Source organism: Oncorhynchus masou, unplaced genomic scaffold (genome assembly GCF_036934945.1).
Source record: "Oncorhynchus masou masou isolate Uvic2021 unplaced genomic scaffold, UVic_Omas_1.1 unplaced_scaffold_732, whole genome shotgun sequence".
Classification (NCBI taxonomy): domain Eukaryota; kingdom Metazoa; phylum Chordata; class Actinopteri; order Salmoniformes; family Salmonidae; genus Oncorhynchus; species Oncorhynchus masou.
In genome coordinates this window covers 186,288-206,061 of record NW_027013773.1, presented here as the reverse complement: position 1 = coordinate 206,061, position 19,774 = coordinate 186,288, and the positions used below count along the sequence as shown (strand labels likewise).

Genomic DNA, 19,774 nt, shown 5'->3' with positions numbered 1-19,774 from the left:
TGGTGAAGGAAGTCGCAAGGCCAACAAGTGGCCATGGCAGCTCATCTATTAGTCTGATAATATATGAGACACTTTTAGAAAAGCCTGCAGAGGTTGTGAAATACTCACATCCTTTTGAAAATATAGTTTGCTATTATTTTCTGTCCATATCATGAAATTGCACCCTACTCCTGCTCGCTACTAGGCATTCAGTCTACTCCTGCTCCCTACTAGGCGTTGAGTCTGCTCCCTACTAGGCGTTGAGTCTGCTCCCTACTAGGCAAAGAGTCTGCTCCCTACTAGGCAAAGAGTCTGCTCCCTACTAGGCAAAGAGTCTGCTCCCTACTAGGCAAAGAGTCTGCTCCTACTACTCTGCTCCCTACTAGGCAAAGAGTCTGCTCCCTACAAAGAGTCTGCTCCTAGGCAAAGAGTCTGCTCCCTAGGCAAAGAGTCTGCTCCCTACTAGGCAAAGAGTCTGCTCCCTAAAGAAAGTCTGCTCCCTACAAAGGCAAAGAGTCTGCTCCCTACAAAGAGTCAAAAGGCAAAGTCTGCTCCCTACAAAAGCAAAGAGTCTGCTCCCTACAAAGGCAAAGAGTCTGCTCCCTACAAAGAGCAAAGAGTCTGCTCCCTACAAAGGCAAAGAGTCTGCTCCTACAAATGCAAGTCTGCAAAGGCAAAAGGCAAAGAGTCTGCTCAAAGGCAAAGAGTCTACAAATGCAAAGAGTCTGCTCCCTACAAAGGCAAGTCTGCTCCCTACAAAGGCAAAGAGTCTGCTCCCTACAAAGGCAAAGAGTCTGCTCCTACAAAGGCAAAGAGTCTGCTCCCTACAAAGGCAAAGAGTCTGCTCCCTACTAGGCAAAGAGTCTGCTCCCTACTAAGGCAAAGAGTCTGCTCCCTACAAATGCAAAGAGTCTGCTCCCTACAAAGGCAAAGAGTCTGCTCCCTACAAAGGCAAAGAGTCTGCTCCCTACAAAGGCAAAGAGTCTGCTCCCTACAAAGGCAAAGAGTCTGCTCCCTACAAAGGCAAAGAGTCTGCTCCTACAAATGCAAAGAGCAAAAGAGTCTGCTCCCTACAAAGGCAAAGAGTCTGCTCCTACAAAGGCAAAGAGTCTGCTCCTACAAAGGCAAAGAGTCTGCTCCTACAAAGGCAAAGAGTCTGCTCCTACAAAGTCTGCTCCCTACAAAGGCAAAGAGTCTGCTCCCTACAAAGGCAAAGAGTCTGCTCCCTACAAAGGCAAAGAGTCTGCTCCCTACAAATGCAAAGTCTGCAAAAGAAGAGTCTGCTCCCTACAAAGGTCAAAGAAAGAGTCTGCTCCCTACAAAGGCAAAGAGTCTGCTCCCTACAAAGGCAAAGAGTCTGCTCCTACAAAGGCAAAGAGTCTGCTCCCTACAAATCTGCACAAAGGCGAGTCTGCTACAAAGGCAAAGAGTCTGCTCCCTACAAATGCACAAAGGCAAAGAGTCTGCTCCCTACAAATCTGCTCCCTACAAAGGCGAGGCAAAGAGTCTGCTCCCTACAAATCTGCTCCCTACAAAGGCAAAGAGTCTGCTCCCTACAAATCTGCTCCCTAAAAGGCAAAGAGTCTGCTCCCTACAAATGCTCCCTAAAAGGCAAAGAGTCTGCTCCCTACAAAGGCAAAGAGTCTGCTCCCTACAAAGGCAAAGAGAGTCTGCTCCCTACAAATGCAAAGAGTCTGCTCCTACAAAACAAAGAGTCTGCTCCCCTACAAATGCAACGAGTCTGCTCCCTACAAAGGCAAAGAGTCTGCTCCCTACAAATGCAACGAGTCTGCTCCCTACAAATGCAACGAGTCTGCTCCCTACAAATGCACAAAGGCAAAGAGTCTGCTCCCTACAAATGCAAAAGGCAAAGAGTCTGCTCCCTACAAAAAGAGTCTGCAAAAGGCAAAGAGTCTGACAAAGGCAAAGAGTCTGCTCCTACAAATGCAAAAGGCAAAGAGTCTGCTCCCTAGTCTGCTCCCAGTCGTAGTTCATAGAAGGGCTTACAGGGTCCACACATGTAGAATTTTTAGGTCCGGCATAGATCACATTTTACATCGGACATAGAGTTACAACCAACTGGTGCTCCCTAAGCGGCCTCACTACTAAAAGGGGCATCTCAGTAGTGTACAAAAGCAAAGAGTAGACTTATTCTCCCATCTTCCTTCCTCTGCTGTGTCCTGAAAAAGGTGCAAAATGGCCTTGTTCCAGCCGGTTCGAGGGCATGAAATCTGTGATGCGTTGCTGGGTAAAATGTAGTTAATTATGATGTAAGGTGATTTGTTGATTAGTCAGTCTGCTCCCTAGGCAAAAGGTCGCCTACAATGTTGAACATTCCCAAAGCCAAAAGTGTCTGACAATGCTTTCACCTAACCAGTGTTATCAGGTCAGTGATGACAAAGGAAAAGAAATGCAAAGGGGAGCAAGAAGTTGTCCTAAAATATGACTATTGAGGTGCACCCCATGCCACCCTTTGTTATTGTGAAAGTCTGATTGCTCCCTACTAGGCAAAGAGTAAACTGCATCTTCTCCCCTACAAAGGCAAAGAATCTTGCAGTGACAGTTGCTGATTGCTCCTACAAAGGCAAAGAGTCTGCTCCCTACAAAGGCAAAGAGTCTGCCCCTACAAAGGCCCAGCCGTTGTGAAGTCGGGAGGCTCCCTACAAATGCAACGAAGTAAAAAACGGCTGCGTTGCCAATGCAATTGAAAAAGAAGGTAAGAGCGTCATTCAAAATGTTTCCATTTGTTCTACAGGCATTGTGTTCAATGGATAAACCACATTTTATTGTGCTTACTAACTCCACACTGTTTGTCCTGCAGTGAAGATGTTGTGTGGGCTAGAGGGTAAGGTGATTTGTTGATTAGTCGAGGGTTCCAATGTACAGGAGGTGTTCTCGTTGTAAAATATGACTAGAGATGCAGCCACCCTCACCGGAGACACCCTGGAGAGGTAAAAAGAATGCAATTGAAAAAGAAGTAAAAGAGCGTCATTCAAAATGTTTCCATTTGTTCCCAGACATTGTGTTCAATGGATAAACCACATTATTGATAACTCCACACTGGTCCTGCAGTGAAGATGTTGTGTGTGGGCTAGAGGGGCGAGGGTTCCGTACAGGAGGTTCCGTCGACCCACCGGAGGATGGAGAGAACCCCGAGGCAAACAGGCCCGCAAAGAAGAAAAACAAGAGGAGGAAAGGTACACTTCACCTCCGTCTCTAGTCATGCGTTGAAAGAGTTGAGGACTGCGTTTCATTCCAGAGGGTTGCTCCCGTTCCCCTGTACTCGTTCATGCTCCTTCACAGATATTATAGCGTAACTGGGTCGGTAATTGCAATAGGCTGTGAACTAGGCCATCTTTTCTTTCACCTATCCAGTCGTCTCAGATCCGTAAAGGGAAGTGAACAAGGACAGATGGGTGTGAACAACTTTCCTGACTATAACAGCCCATTGATTGACTGTCTGTTTTCCCAGAGTGCAGCGAGTGCAGTGATGGGGAGGACTACACAGTGGATATCTGGCTGGTGCTGGCTTCCTATATCCGTCCAGAGGATGTGTACGTTTGCTCTGATCTGCAGAAACGCCTGGACTGTCACCTGCACTGCTGCCTTCTGGACCAGACTATACAGGCGGTAGGTTTAGACCCTCTCATTCCCACAACCTATTTTCTAGGTGGGCTCCCACGACTCTTGACTTGAATCTTGGGAAGTCAGATTCACATTGCCCTTGAAAATTGGCACCTGAAGGAGTTGAACCCTTCTTATTTACATATGCTGTTTCCCCGCCTCTCTCTATGCTCTCACTTTCACCTCCCTTTCTCTTTCTCCCCCCATAGACACTACAGTCTGGATACTCACCTGCCGTTTCGTCTGCAGCCAGACACCATAGCCCGAAAGCGTTGTCTACGGGCTCGCGTGATTCGTTCCCTCTTCCACCTGTATGAGCCATTCAGCTCACGTGTCTCCCTGAACCCCGCCCTCCCAGAGTCCACGCCCACCACACTACTCAACTCCAAGGTAAAGAACCAAGATGGCGCAAGCAGGGAAACAGGCTAGCGGTTTCCAAAGAGCTATTCGGTTTGTGGACTTTGAAGTTCTCTCTTTCTTATTTGTATCCTGAGAGGGTCTGGGTACTTGATCTGTGCTGTAACTCACTAATCCTACTCCATCAAATTCTGGCGTTAATGGCCACTTGACACTTGTGCAATCAAGTCAAATTGTATTGGTCACAGACACGTGTTTAGCAGATGTTTTGCGTTTGTAGCAAAATGCTTGTGTTTCTAGTTCCAACAGTGCAGTAATATCTAACAAAAATATTTCCCAACAATACACACATCTAAATAAAGGGCTGGAGTTAAGAATATATAAATATTTGAACGAGCAATGCCAGTGGCATAGACTAAGATACAGTATATGAGATGAGTAATGCAAAATATGTAAACATTATTAAAGTGGCTAGTGATCCATTCCTTAATGTGGCCAGTGATTTATAGTCTATGCCAATAGGCAGCAGCCTCTAATGTGCTTGTGATTGCTGTTTAACAGTCGTCTGGCCTTGAGATAGAATCTGTTTTTTAGTCTCTCGGTCCCAGCTTTGCACCTGCATTGATTTCGCATTCTGGATGATAGCAGTGGCTCAGGTGGTTGTTGTCCTTGATTATCTTTGAGGAACTTGGCCTTCCTGTGACATTGGGTGCTGTAGGTGTCCTGGAGTGCAGGTAGTTTGATGTGTTGGGAAGACTGCACCACCCTCTGGAGAGCCCTGCGGTTGCGGGCGGAGCAGTTGCTGTACCAGGAGGTGTTACAACCCGACAGGATGCTCTCGATTGTGCATCTGTAAACGTATGAGGGTTTTCGGTGCCAAGACAAATTTTTTCAGCCTCCAGAGGTTGAAGAGGCGCTGTTGCACCTTCACCACACTGTCTGTGTGGGTGGACCAATTCAGTTTGTCAGTGATGTGTACACTGAGGAACTTGAAGCTTTCCACTTTCTCCACTGCTGTCCCATTGATCTGGGTAGGGGCTGTTTCCTGGAAGTCCCTGATCCGCTCCTTGGTTTTGTTGAGGTTATTTTCCTGGCACCACTCTCCCAGGGCCCTCACCTCCTCCCTGTAGGCTGTCTAACGTCATTGTTGGTTATCAAGCCTACTACTGCTGTGTCTTCTGCTAACTTGATGATTGAGTTGGATGCGTGCATGGGTGAACAGGGGGTACAGGAGGGGGCTGAGCACACCCTTGTGTTGTCCCAATGTTGAGGATCAGCGAAGTGGAGGTGTTGTTTTCTACCTTCACCACCTGGGGGAGGCCCGTGCTAAGTTAAGTTTTACCCATTTTCTCCTCTGCAGTGTCTGCTGTTCTGGGTCAATAAGGTTGTGGGCACTCGACCTGATCCTATGTGGGAGTTCAACTTCAAGTTTGTGAAGCCGGTATGTATTCATGCCGAACTGTCTGAAGGACACTAGTGAAGCATGTTTAGTTTGAATTTGAAGTCAAACATTTGAATTGTAATCAGGGGTATGGTAGTTTCTATATGTTTCTGTCCACTAGGCGGTGAGGTGTAAGGGTGGTAATGCCACCCGGGGTCTGCTGCTGCCCCGTCAGTATGAGGAGGTCCATGCTAACCCAGACTCAGACTGCTACCTGCTGCAGGTCACCACCCTCAACTTCATCTTCACCTCCGTCGTCATGGGGATGACCCTCGCCCTGGTCAGTACACCACTCTCCCTGGCTTTCACACTGAATTAACTCTGTTGTCTCCATCCATGAAGTTGCATTGTTAAAGGCCCAGTGCAGTCAAGTCATTTTTTTTCCTGCGTTTTGTGTCATATTGTACAACAGCTGATGAAAGAAAGACTTTAAAAGGGGGAACAAATGTGGTCAGTATCATTTCCTGATTGTTGTTGGTTGAAAATACAATTGACACCTATAATCAGCAGGTTTGCATGGGTAGAGTTGAGGTTTGCCTGGTGACATCACCAGGCGCTGTAAGTTAATAAACCAACAGAGTTTCAGACCTCTGCCAATAGAAGCTCGTTGTCAGGTTACACATCCCTTCCTTTAGGCCCCTCACTCAAATTTTTGCTTGAGAAATCGTTTTTGAAAAAAAGTGGTTTTTGTTTATTTTTGACAATTTCTTTGAAAAGCGACATACTCAATTGTTACCTAGAAATGATTTGATATTGATATAAAAGAACAGCTGCTTTGGGCCTTTTTAAAATCCCATTATGTGGTTGTAACTCGTAGAGTGGGCCTGTTTTTAGGATAGGCAAACCTGTGTCTCCGGTCTGTCTAACCCACTATGTCTGTCTCTGTTCCCTTCCCAGTTCAACATCAACGTGAGCACGGACATGCGTCACCACCGAGTGCGCCTGCTATTCCAGGACTCTCCCCCCCAGCGGGGGAGGAGGGGGGAGCAGGGGGGGACACAGGTGGTGCTGGATCCTGTACACAGCGTGAGACTCATGGACTGGTGGCATCCGCAGTACCCTTCCTCCCCTATATCTAAAACCCATGTCTCATTGCGTGTAGAACCCTCTTACTATCCCACACACACATTACACCGGTTTACTCCTAAAACCCTGACTGTACCGTCTGCCCGTACACCTAGAACACCCAGTATCCCCTTACACCAAAAACCATCCACATTACCCTGTCTCCCTGTACAGCCAGAACCTTGCTTCAGCTCAACCTTCTACAGCCCCAGACACAACACCTACCTCCTCAGTACCCTAGCTCTCCAGAGACAAACCCTCAATACCTTCCAATCCCCTCACATTGCCTACCCTCAGACCACCCTACAAGTTTATGTTGAACAGATGCAGAGACAATGTCATTTCTTTAATATGTCCTCCTTTCTGTAACTGCTAAATCTTAGTTTAAGGCCATTTTTAAACGGGAGACTTTTGATTTTACATTTGTTTGGCTGTAATTCTAGTTTGGCTTTCATGATGATTTTTCTGCTTGTGTAATTGTATTTAATTTGATACCTGTAATCATTGGAACTTTGTAAATCCCTACACCTCCTCAGGAAGGAAGGGGTCTGAAGGCTGTAATGGGAGCACCATTTTATATCCTGCTTATGTCTGTGCTAGAATGTTCCTGATTTGGGTTTATGAACACAAGGCCAGTCTTGTATGTAAAAATGATCAGTAGAAGCCAGTCTTGGCTAATTTCTAATGAGGTGGTATTTGAAGAATCAACATGTAATACCCACAGGAGACCGGATGGCAACTCTCTTCTACTGTTCACTCGTCGTCCAATCAAAATGCAGTTCAGAACATTAGTGTTTGATTTTAGTGTGAATATAGAAGTTTGTTATCGTGTGCAGTGGAAAGCAAAGCTTTTGTTGATGATCAGATCTGAAATTGCTTCATTGTAAATTAATGTATAGCTGGTTGACCTTGTGAGGGACATATGTATGTTTGGCTGTGAGAGCCAACCATCATTTCAGTCCCCATGTAAAGCCTGTGGATGCTGTCTATGTGATTGTATGGTCAACCTCCTGTACTGAAATACACCTGGAAAGAACCTCCTCCATTTTGTAAGATTTTGTTTTTACAGATTTAATTAGACAATAGACGTCAACGTAACATTTCCACCGACATAGATCCACCAAACTAGACGTGGCATTGGCAAAGACTGAATAGAACCCCCCTACATGCTGTGCTGTATTTGTCAGGAGAAATGAGGTTTCCTACTATCATATGTTTTGCATATGGTATTACCTACTTCAAATGTAAATGTGGATATACAGCATGAGGGGTAAACTAATGTGGAAATGAATACAGTACTAGTCCTATGTGTTTCCTTGACAATAGTACCCTCTTCTGGTCAACTAAGAACATGGAAAGTGTCAACTTTTTGAAGCACAATGAGAATGTTGCTTATACATTGATTTGGGTAAAACAATTTAAACCATAGCAGTAGAAAGAAACTCCACAGGATCACACAGGTGACAGGTAGCCTAGTGGTTAGAGCGTTGGGCCAGTATCTGAAAGGTTGCTGGATTGAATCCCCGAGCTGACAAGGTAAATATCTGTCCTGCTCCTGAACAAGACAGTTAACCCACTGTTCCATGGTAGGCCGTCATTGTAAATAAGAATGTGTTCTTAGACTTGCCTAGTTAAATAAAGGTAACAAAAATGTTGCAATATTGATATTACAGAAAATGACATCTGATCAAAATTAATTAATGCGGGATCCACAAAGACCCTCGGGCAGGGTTCCTCAACTGGTGGTCCATTCTTATTTGGACCCCCAAGTTTTCTGAGGGGGATCATTGTTATTTTTTTACAGACTTAAAACACTAGAAAATCCGCTTCAACGGATTTTAATTTGGCTGTGGCTTGTATGTATGTACATATATATATATATATGTAGGCAGACATGGAGGCATTCAGTTACTGTTCGATTGAATGTTACAATGGGTTAAACAAGTGACCTAAGAAACTTTGAGTCGGGCCAGGCGTGCCGGTTCCTGTAGCTCAAACGGCCAGCCTCCTGGGCTTTTCACATGACAGTGTCTAGAGTTTCCCAGAATGGTGTGACAAACAAAACAAAGTTTGTGTCGGTCCTGGGGGTCGAAACAGCTTGTTGATGAGAGGTAGAAGGAGAATGGTAAGAATCATGCAAGCTAACAGGCGGGCTGCAAATAACGGCGCAGTACAACAGATCCATTCCGTTTCAATACCATGCTATAATTGCAACACACATGCATTAGTGAGAGGGAAGGCAAGGAAGGGGTGCATTATTGTAGGCCTATGCTCCATTTGAAATATTGTCAGGCAGTCAGGAATGAGTGACCATTAAAGCCAATCCTGGGGCAACCATGTGCTGTGTGCACTGACAGTCAACGGGCATAACGTCACTCTCCCGAAATACCCGTCCAACAGAACTTCATCCCCCAGAATTCCCATCACGCCCTGCCATTGGTGGCCGGAGTTGTCACAAGTGCATACAGGTGACCAGGGACGCTCCGAACTCCGCTGACAACATCACAGCCAGCGGGACGAAAACAATCAGCAGCTGGAGAGCCACGGGAGAGTAGCAGCCATTCTACTGAAATTATAACAACACACAAAGACGCTTCTTTAATTTATATATTTTTTTGCGTAGTATGTGTGTGAGGGTCCCAGCCGTTCCGCGGACAGTATCGGAGCGCACTGGTGGAAGAGCCACCTAGTTTCCAGAACCTGACTCTAACTTCGTATCGTCTGACCTTCATAGCGGGTAAGTGATATTCCACTGCTGAACTTCTGCTGCGCACTCGCACCGCAAATCCACCACAAATGGGTCAACTCTGGAAAAGTCACTGGGTTGCATGTGTTGTGCGCCATAGTTCAACAGAACTTTGGAAATAGATTTCATGGTCATCTTGAAAGAGTGACAGTTATTTAGCTCGAGCGTTCACTGACACTGCTAGATAACAAAGCATGTAATTCTTTATAAAAACAGGGCTTATAGTTTTAGTGCATTGAAAACACATTTTATAAAACATTGTTTGCCTAATAAACAGTATCCTAGGCAACTATATGTATTTGTTGATTTCAGTTGGTAGTCTAGTCAGCTTTTTATTGTGAAGTTATTGGTATTTTTCTTTAAACATTGACAGCTACCAACATGGTATGATCAATGTTTATGCTATGTTTAGTGCACTTTCTCCTGAACTGTCAAATTCAATATCCTACCCAGATGCCTTTGCCATTTATGACCAACCGCTGGTTTCCGTTCAACGCAGCGCAGAGAAGGACTGGCCACATTGTTGAAGACACTATCCAGAGCTATACTGCTGCTATGTCCAAACCGTGTTTGTGATACTCAATACATGTAACGAGAACTGCTGGAAAGCTGCGCGCGGGGACCAAACAGAGCCGAGCAATGGCCTCTCCTTCGCGCTCTACCGCGCGATCTTTCCGCTTAGTTACGTACAGGGTGTGTTTGTTGTATGTGAGTGTGCATGTAGGCCATCATGTAGTAGGTTATGTTTGTGTTTATATATACCAGGAAGGTCATTTTTACCTCGGTTTTGTTGCGCAATGTGAATACTTCTCACTAAACTGTATGATGATTGCTTTAACTCGAACAAGCTACGTCACGGCCAAAGCCCTGTGATATTGAGGGATGTCACATTATGGGTGGTGGTCTTACAATACTTGACTGCTGCACCCAATGTCATCTGTTTGGGGTTTACCCGTTGAATATTTAGGAAAGATATTCAGTGCCTTACCAGTTCTCTCCCTCCCTCCTTATCCCCTCTTTTTTTCTACTCCTTATTTCCCTCAATGGGAAGAGAGAGTGCTCCTACGCTTAACTCGCTGTTGTCCATACTAAGCCTAATAAATGTAATACCATGAATATGACTAATACCTCATTGTAATAACACACAATGAGACTCAGAGGAATGTTGCCTGACCCTTCACTGGTCCATTTGGTCATGCAGGCCATTTAGGACAATCGTGTTGAAAGGTCATTTGGTCAGGCCGAGTCAACTGGCCTATTGTCCATCTCACTATTATCTGACGATACACCACTGTTATTTTTTAGAGGAAATCGCCCATTCTCACCCTGACTCAACCACTTTCACTATCAGGCCATTTCTCAGAAAAGTCTTTATCAGTGTGACCTCAAAGCAACCTACTGACATGGATGCATGTTCATATGGTCAATATCAGCAGGAGACAAGTCAAGTTTCAAGCAGAAACTGTGGAAAAAATGATATCTGAGCCGTTTCTGGAGGTAGTGGCAGACAGTTAAACTGGTATAACTCATAATTAGTTACTAATCTTCTGTAATTCTATATCACATATGTATTTCTACAGGTCATCAGCTGCACCGCTGATGGTGAACATGCGGTAGACTACACCCAGACTCTGTAAATTAGTGTGATATGTTGAACATGCGGTAGACTGCACCCAGACTCTGTAAATTAGTGTGATATGTTGAACATGCGGTAGACTGCACCCAGACTCTGTAAATTAGTGTGATATGTTGAACATGCGGTAGACTGCACCCAGACTCTGTAAATTAGTGTGATATGTTGAACATGCATAGCCTGACTCTGTAAATTAGTGTGATTTGTTGAACATGCGGTAGACTGCACCCAGACTCTGTAAATTAGTGTGATATGTTGAACATGCGGTAGACTGCACCCAGACTCTGTAAATTAGTGTGATATGTTGAACATGCAGTAGCCTACACCCAGACTCTGTAAATTAGTGTGATTTGTTGAACATGCGGTAGACTGCACCCAGACTCTGTAAATTAGTGTGATATGTTGAACATGCGGTAGACTGCACCCAGACTCTGTAAATTAGTGTGATATGTTGAACATGCGTAGACTGCACCCAGACTCTGTAAATTAGTGTGATATGTTGAACATGCGGTAGACTGCACCCAGACTCTGTAAATTAGTGTGATATGTTGAACATGCAGTAGACTGCACCCAGACTCTGTAAATTAGTGTGATATGTTGAACATGCAGTAGACTGCACCCAGACTCTGTAAATTAGTGTGATATGTTGAACATGCAGTAGCCTACACCCAGACTCTGTAAATTAGTGTGATATGTTGAACATGCAGTAGACTGCACCCAGACTCTGTAAATTAGTGTGATATGTTGAACATGCGGTAGACTGCACCCAGACTCTGTAAATTAGTGTGATATGTTGAACATGCAGTAGCCTACACCCAGACTCTGTAAATTAGTGTGATTTGTTGAACATGCGGTAGACTACACCCAGACTCTGTAAATTAGGAAATCACTATTTGAGAAATGCGGATAGATGGACCTTTGTTTGGACGTGGAGGGATGCCTCTTATAAGCCCTGTCTGTCTGCAACACTCCCAGCATCCCCTCTGTTCTTCCATACAAGACGACTAACCTAACTTGTGTTCCATGATGAGCCGGGTTCGACGCCCAATGTGATGTAAAAATACTATAAGTTGAACACAATGTGCAGGTGAATGAGGCTGAGGTGAGATCAGATAGATACTGAAGACAGTCTCTCCTCTCTGTGACCAATGCTCAAGATAAACAACAAGTCACAGATCATTGACAGGTACCTACAGTAGTGGCAGAGCACGCTCCACTCTCTGCTGCGTTAGTTCACACACACACACACACACACACACACACACACACACACACACACACACACACACACACACACACACACACACACACACACACACACACACACACACACACACTTGAGTGCTAACACGTTCAGCTGGGGGTCAGAGGACATATGGGAGGTAGAGGAACGACAGGCCTGGGGCGGCCATGTTTGTTTTGATGCGTCTGACTGACTCCAGATCAGATACACACTGACAGGACAGACAGGCTTGGAGAGAAGGTTACTCTGACACACACACACAGACTGGTGAATCCAAGTGTGTATCAGTTGCTGTTGGTACAGTCATGCACCGTATAGTCCTACAGTAGACTCAGACTGAGTCGTTTCTTTCCATTGTGTTTGTTTAATATTGGCCATGTCAAGGTTCATTCTAAATTTCCATTCTCTTGGCGAGACACAAACCCCACTTCTCTCTCTCTCTCTGTGTGTGTGTGTGTGTGTGTGTATGACTGTCTGTGCTGTAGGTCATGAATTAAGAAAATGTATATTGCCAATGACATATGAGAGGGGACAGTATTGCTAGCCCTTTCTTTGTCATATTTGAATGAAGATATTGAATGACTGTCTGGTATCTGAGGTCGGACATCTTAATATGATTTAGTTATGAAACCATTGAACTAAATCCAGGTACACAGCCATTGACCTGCTCGCACAGAGACGTGTGTGTGTGTGTGTGTGTTGGGGCCAGTTGGGCCTTTTTCTGTTAATGTGTAACCTGATCTGGACTGTCTCTCTCTCTCTCTCTTTCTCTCAAAGACAGCTGATTGTGTGTGTGGGGGGTGAAAGGTCAGAGGCTGTTGAAATCAAACTGATCAGCTTGGCTTTCAAAACAAAATGCAGCTGCAGAACACAAACTACTCTTGGAACATTTCAGTCAGCAGAACTTCACTGCAGGTCATATTGGGGACATGGTTTGATAACCTTCTAGTTTACCTGATGCCTCAAATCAAATTTTATTTGTCACATACACATGGTTAGCAGATGTTAATGCGAGTATAGCGAAATGCTTGTGCTTCCAGTTCCGACAATGCAGTAATAACCAACAAGTAATCTAACTAACAATTCCAAAACTAATTTCTTATACACAGTGTAAGGGGATAAAGAATATGTACATAAAGATATGAATGAGTGATGGTGCAGAGCAGCATAGGCAAGATACAGTAGATGGTATCGAGTACAGTATATACATATGAGATGAGTATGTAAACAAAGTGGCATAGTTAAAGTGGCTAGTGATACATGTATTACATAAGGATGCAGTAGATGATAGAGTACAGTATATACTGCGCCTTCTTCACGATGCTGTCTATGTTGGCGGACCAATTCAGTTTGTCTGTGATGTGTATGCCGAGGAACTTAAAACTTACTACCCTCTCCACTACTGTTCCATCGATGTGGATAGGGGGGTGTTCCCTCTGCTGTTTCCTGAAGTTCACAATCATCTCCTTAGTTTTGTTGACGTTGAGTGTGAGGTTATTGTCCTGATACCACACTCCGAGGGCCCTCACCTCCTCCCTGTAGGCCGTCTCGTCGTTGTTGGTAATCAAGCCTACCACTGTTGTGTCGTCCGTAAACTTGATGATTTGAGTTGGAGGCGTGCGTTGCCGCGCAGTCGTGGGTGAACAGGGAGTACAGGAGAGGGCTCAGAACGCACCCTTGTGGGGCCCCAGTGTTGAGGATCAGCGGGGTGGAGATGTTGTTGCCTACCCTCACCACCTGGGGCGGCCCGTCAGGAAGTCCAGTACCCAGTTGCACAGGGCGGGATCGAGACCTAGGGTCTCGAGCTTGATGACGAGCTTGGAGGGTACTATGTTGTTAAATGCCGAGCCGTAGTCGATGAACAGCATTCTCACATAGGTATTCCTCTTGTCCAGATGGGTTAGAGCAGTGTGCAGTGTGGTTGAGATTGTGTCGTCTGTGGACCTATTTGGGCGGTAAGACAATTGGAGTGGGTCTAGGGTGTCAGGTAGGGTGGAGGTGATATGGTCCTTGACTAGTCTCTCAAAGCACTTCATGATGACGGAAGTGAGTGCTACGGGCGGTAGTCGTTTAGCTCAGTTACCTTAGCTTTCTTGGGAACAGGAACAATGGTGGCCCTCTTGAAGCATGTGGGAACAGCAGACTGGTATAGGGATTGATTGAATATGTCTGTAAACACACCAGCCAGCTGGTCTGCGCATGCTCTGAGGGCGCGGCTGGGGATGCCGTCTGGGCCTGCAGCCTTGCGAGGGTTAACACGTTTAAATGTTTTACTCACCTCGGCTGCAGTGAAGGAGAGACCGCATGTTTCCGTTGCAGGCCGTGTCACTGGCACTGTATTGTCCTCAGCAATTCAACATATTTCTAGTGATCGGCTATCAGGAGCACATATTTACTGTTTACAGCCTCTATTTCCTCAGAAAGGTGCGTGTCACCTGTGAGACAGAACCTGATGGGCTTGTTCCAGGGCTCATCTTATGTCTGTATCCTGTTTGCTGTGTGTGTGAGCTGTATTTTCTGGCTTATTGGACTAGTGTCCACATGGAAGCAGTGGTGACAGGGTTCATTTACTAAAACACAGGCACCCAGAGATGGGGTCAGTGGTGCCTGTGATCGTATGAGAAAGAGCAGCAGGTGTGTGTGTGTAAACACAGCTCCATCTCTTTCCCCATTCCATGTGGAACCGAGGACCCAGAGCCCTAAAGAGCAGGAGCAAAAGGTCTCCCATTAAGGCCGGCCCTGGTTCCTAGAAATCTGCTTATTTTAACACTTCCGTGCGGTGCTCTGAGCTATCTGTTTACTTTTACTAGAATGCATTCATGGCTGAGGCTTCAGTAGCACACACAAGGTCTGCCATATTGAGTGACATCACTTACATTTGGCAGGTTTCCATTGACCCAGGTTTATGCGACAAAATCCTTGCGAAATGTGTAATGGAAACGGCAGATATAGGATACATTCGAAAATAAATATAATTTTTTTAATCTGTTCGACAGGGGTGGATTTTTCTTTAGTCGAACTTTATTGCGACCAAATGATGATGGAAACAGTGTTTTTGAATAAATTATTATTTAGAGAATCATTTTGAAGGTATGCCGGGTAATTCATCACGTATCTATAAAGCTCCACTTAATATTTAATTATAAATACTTAGACTTTGTTCTTGCTAACTACATTTTTTCTGCAATCAAAAAAGGCCCAACTGGCACAAACCATTCTCATGTGCCAACATATCATCACGATCCATGCCATGGTAAAACCTGCATTCCCGTAGAGTTTAAATGATTGGATGGGGAAACTTGCTTCCGGCCAACTAGAAAAGCAAGACAAAGCAATTCAGGCTTTCTTGAAGGTCAGGACAACGATTGGCACATGAGAAGGATTTGAATATGGCAAATATTAGTCAGTTTTTGCTTTCTCTCCATGCTGTCCTTTGCTGGCTACCTGAGACATGAAACAGATAGGTGGGAGGGCATTATTAACGCCTAAATTGATCATGTAAACACTTCAACCACTTAATCTTCTTCGACACTCTAGGTTTTTATGAATGAATGTATTTATTTTGGTCTACCATCATTACGCTGAATTGTTTTTATCATCACAAGATGCACCATAGCAGGTAATTGTCACATCTATTTTTCTATGCAAACGTTCTAAATGTTGACAAAAAAATCACTGGACAAGTTAATGGAAACATTGCTACTATGTAATAACTACTACATCCTACCTACTATGTAATAACTATTACATCCTACCTACTATGTAATAACTATTACATCCTACCTACTATGTAATAACTATTACATCCTAGCTACTATGTAATAACTATTACATTCTAGCTACTATGTAATAACTAATACATCCCAGCTACTATGTAATAACTACTACATCCTAGCTACTATGTAATAACTACTACATCCTAGCTACTATGTAATAACTACTACATCCTAGCTACTATGTAATAACTACTACATCCTAGCTACTATGTAATAACTACTACATTCTAGCTACTATGTAATAACTACTACATCCTAGCTACTAAGTAATAACTACTACATCCTAGCTACTATGTAATAACTACTACATCCTAGCTACTATGTAATAACTACTACATCCTAGCTACTATGTAATAACTACTACATCCTAGCTACTATGTAATAACTACTACATCCTAGCTACTATGTAATAACTACTACATCCTAGCTACTATGTAATAACTACTACATTCTAGCTACTATGTAATAACTACTACATTCTAGCTACTATGTAATAACTACTACATTCTAGCTTCTATGTAATAACTGCTACATTCTAGCTACTATGTAATAACTGCTACATTCTAGCTACTATGTAATAACTGCTACATTCTAGCTACTATGTAATAACTGCTACATTCTAGCTACTATGTAATAACTGCTACATCCTAGCTACTATGTAATAACTACTACATCCTAGCTACTATGTAATAACTACTACATCCTAGCTACTATGGGAAATAATGATGTTGACCTTCAATGATTTGCAACCGAAGTAACGTACAGTGCATTCAGAAAGTATTCAGACCCCTTAACTTTTTCCACATTTTTTTACGTTACAGCCTTATTCAAAAATTGATGAAATAGTTTCCCCCCTCATCAATCTACACACAATACCCCATAATGACAAGCAAAAAACAGTATTTTAGAGGTCTGAGGTCCTGACCGCTCTGGAGCAGATTTTCATCAAGGATCTCTCTGTACTTTGCTCTGTTCATCTTTCCCTCGATCCTGACTCGTCTCCCAGTCCCTGCTCTGAAAACATCCCCTCAGCATGATGCTGCCACCACCATGCTCCACCATAGGGATGGTGACATGTTTCCTCCAGTTGTGACAATTGGCATTCAGGCCAAAGAGTTAAATCTTCATTTCATCAGACCAGAGAATCTTGTTCCTCATGGCCTGAGAGTCTTTAGGTGCCTTTTGGCAAACTCCAAGCGGGCTGTCATGTGCCTTTTACTGAGGAGTGGCTTCCGTCTGGCCAAAAAGGCCTGATAGCTGCAGAGATGGTTGTCCTTCTGGATGGTTCTCTCATCTCCACAAAGGAACTTTGGAGCTCTGTCAGATTGATCATCGGGTCACCTCCCTGACCAAGGCCCTTCTCCCCTGATTACTGGCCAGCTCTAGGAAGAGTCTTGGTATTTCCAAACTTCTTCTACTTAAGAATGATGGAGGCCACTGTGTTCTTGGGGACCTTCAGTGCTGCATAAATGGTTTGGTATCCTTCCCCAGATCTGTGCTTCGACACAATCCTGTCTCGGAGCCCTATGGACAATTCCTTCGACCTCATGGCTTGATTTTTGCTCTCTGACGTGCACTGTAAACTGTGGGACTTTATATAGACAGGTGTGTGCTTATCCAGGTCATGTCCAATCAATTGCATTTACCACAGGTGAACTCCAAGTTGTAGAAATATCTCAAATAAGATATTTCTGTTTTTAATTTTTAATACATTTGCAAACATTTCTAAAAACTTGATTTCGCTTTGCCATTATGGGGTATTGTGTGTAGATTGATCATTTGTTTTATTGAATCCATTTTAGAATAAGGCTGTAACGTAGCAAAATGTGGAAAAAGTCAAGGGGTCTGAATTGTTCCAAATGCACTGTAGGGTGACATATCTAACAATTGTGGGAAAATTGATTTCCACTTGGTCCCTAACATGCACTGGCATATTCTGCCAATCACTACTGTGTTCTCCTCTTCCTTTTTGTTTTAAAAACCAAAACACCAGGGACAGACAGACACCTGACCAGGGTGATGTGTTGAGATTGGGTGGGTGGGGGGTTTTGAAGCATGTGCTGGATGTATGACACTACTTCCTCTTCTTAGCCCCGTCCTTAGGGTCCCCACTTCCTCTTTCTGGGTCTGATATTTTGTGGTCTGTGTATCACCTCTTTGCTTGGTAGTAGTCATTTCTGAGCCTGCAGGAGTTTTTCCTGACCACATGACCTCAAAACATTTTGGGCCCACATTATAGGCTACAACGAGTTCTTCCTGGCCAGCTCTTCTGGTCACTAGAAACTCCTGACCCTGTAAACTTTTCATAGCTAGTGCTACCAAATGTTTCCATATAATATAGCCTACACCATCACAATAAAGACATTATTTATTTTAGACAGATCCAAGGAAACATGATATGAAGAAAATGTAGTCTATTTCAGAAGAACAGAATAGCATCTTCTGAGTTGTCCTTATGTTAGGTCCTGATCTGGCTATGCCAAATGGCTATGGGCTACACTAGTTAATTTAGCAGACGAGATTTGCTTAGAATACCATGGCGTTATTTCATAGTTTGAAGAATACAATTGAACATAGCTGAATAAAATAGAAAGTATATTTTCTCCAAACGATTTGAGGGAGTGAACACATGCGGCTATTCTGTGTTGAGAGGTTAACAAAGACACAGGTCCTCCTATATGCTTCATTTAGAGATATTTATGTAACTTTAGTTGTGAAACATGTTGGGCTGTATGTTTTGATGTTTAAAACATTCTAAGGCAGCATGATGAGACTAATGATGTTTTTTAAAGTAGCATGAAAGGTAGGAGCTCTGCTTTGTTTTTTTGATACAGGCTGTACACACTTCATCAGTCTCTCATTCACAATTTGACAAGCACTTTATAATGCTTCGAATCTCCCGGCTGCATCCCCTTTGTGTGGCCGTAACGCCCCAAATGAATCCATGCCTTTCTGCCCTTGGGCTGAATATAATCATTATAATTCCCTTCTCCTGGCTGCATTGTATTAATTTGACCTTTATTTAACTAGGCAAGTCAGTAAAGAACAAATTCTTATTTTCAATGACGGCCTACCAGGGTTAACTGCCTTGTTCAGGGGCAGAATGACAGATTTGTACCTTGTCAGCTCGGGGATTTGATCTTGCAATCTTTCGGTTACTCGTCCAATGCTCTAACCACTAGGCTATGCTGCCTCCCCGGCTGCGTGCCTAAGCACCTCTCACTCAAATGGCTCTTCGTCACTTGATCGGGTCTTTCTCAGAGGTTACAAGTAGAGACAGACACCGGGGATGCAACTGCGTGTGCATCGTTATCCAATTCTGAGGTGTATATTGAAGATATTGGAAGAACTGTCCACATTTACTTTTCATCAGCCAACAAGATGTGTAGGTCTAACGAACAGCAAAGCACTAGCCTATCTCAATCTACTATCCCCCACAGTACAAAAGTTGATCTATTCTGTGCGAGAAATTAATATTCCAAACAGTTGTGGGATGTGATAGATCCCAAATTAATACAACAACTAGCATAAACGGTTTTAAGCAATGAACCTGACGCAAAAGATGAGAACATTTACCTTAAAACGTAGATAAACTATTAAGCTATTTCTTCACATTATAAGCACAGCAATGCGAACACAACAGTTGGCTATAAGCATGAATGTTCCATTAGCAGGAAAACACCATTCTCAAAAGTGACCACAAATGTGATTATGCAAGTAATGCTGTTATTATAAAGGTGCGTTTTTATGGTGAAATGATCTCCCCACACTTGAACCTTACGCACTACATATGCATGCTAGTTAGGCTCTACACCGGTTGGAAAGTGGATTAGTGTGCTCCATTATAAGAAATTATCTGGCCACTAGTTGTGATACAGACCTAATTTAAACATTATTGGTCTAGGCTACA

The 19,774-nt window shown here is 43.8% G+C and overlaps 1 protein-coding gene and 1 pseudogene across 1 annotated transcript in view; both read left to right on the top strand.

The window, feature by feature from the left end:
- The first annotated feature begins 2,886 nt into the window (after nt 1-2,886).
- LOC135537247 (transmembrane protein 183A-like) lies at nt 2,887-7,507 on the top strand (annotated as a pseudogene).
- A 1,438-nt stretch (nt 7,508-8,945) lies between these two features.
- LOC135537251 (transcription factor EB-like) overlaps nt 8,946-19,774 on the top strand; it is a 181,824-nt gene continuing 170,995 nt past the window's right edge. Inside the window, exon 1 of the mRNA XM_064963436.1 lies at nt 8,946-9,203. The gene's annotated coding sequence lies outside the window, so the exon portion shown is untranslated. The remainder of the gene's footprint in view (nt 9,204-19,774) is intronic.